A 490-nucleotide genomic window follows, 5' to 3' on the forward strand; every position below is an offset into this window, starting at 1 on the left:
GGCTATGCAGTGGAGATGCGTTCACTGTCAAATATCATTCAGCATTCATTTTGAAATTGTCAAATATTTTTTCTTGATTACAAGTAAAAAAACTATTGTTCTTGTTGTGATTTATTTCTTGTTTTTAATTTAATTCATAAGTTAACACTGTAAATTAAATGTTTTTTTTTTTTTTTTAGTTTATTTAGGTAAAATAGTATAGAATTTAATATCAGACATAACACAAAAACAATTATCTTCTTGTCCGTATTTCTTAACTTTTAACTTCTTAAAATTTGTTATGAAGAGTTTTAAATCAACTTCATAACAAATAGGCTAGGCTAATGAATTTTTGTTATAAGCAATATACAACCATAACGAATACCCTAGCTATTCTATAAAATGAAATTGTCATAAAAAAAATCATAAATCACGAATATGATGAAATAAAAAAAAATATTCACATATATATATATATATATATATAGAGAGAGAGAGAGAGAGAGAGAGA

The 490-nt window shown here is 23.5% G+C and overlaps 1 long non-coding RNA gene across 1 annotated transcript in view; it reads left to right on the top strand.

The window, feature by feature from the left end:
* Nucleotides 1-490, top strand: part of LOC107701878 (uncharacterized) — a 15,715-nt gene that overhangs the window by 1,049 nt on the left and 14,176 nt on the right. The gene's annotated exons all lie outside the window — the stretch shown is intronic.

Source organism: Sinocyclocheilus anshuiensis, unplaced genomic scaffold, assembly GCF_001515605.1.
Source record: "Sinocyclocheilus anshuiensis isolate Anshui unplaced genomic scaffold, SAMN03320099.WGS_v1.1 scaffold430, whole genome shotgun sequence".
In the NCBI taxonomy this organism is placed as follows: domain Eukaryota; kingdom Metazoa; phylum Chordata; class Actinopteri; order Cypriniformes; family Cyprinidae; genus Sinocyclocheilus; species Sinocyclocheilus anshuiensis.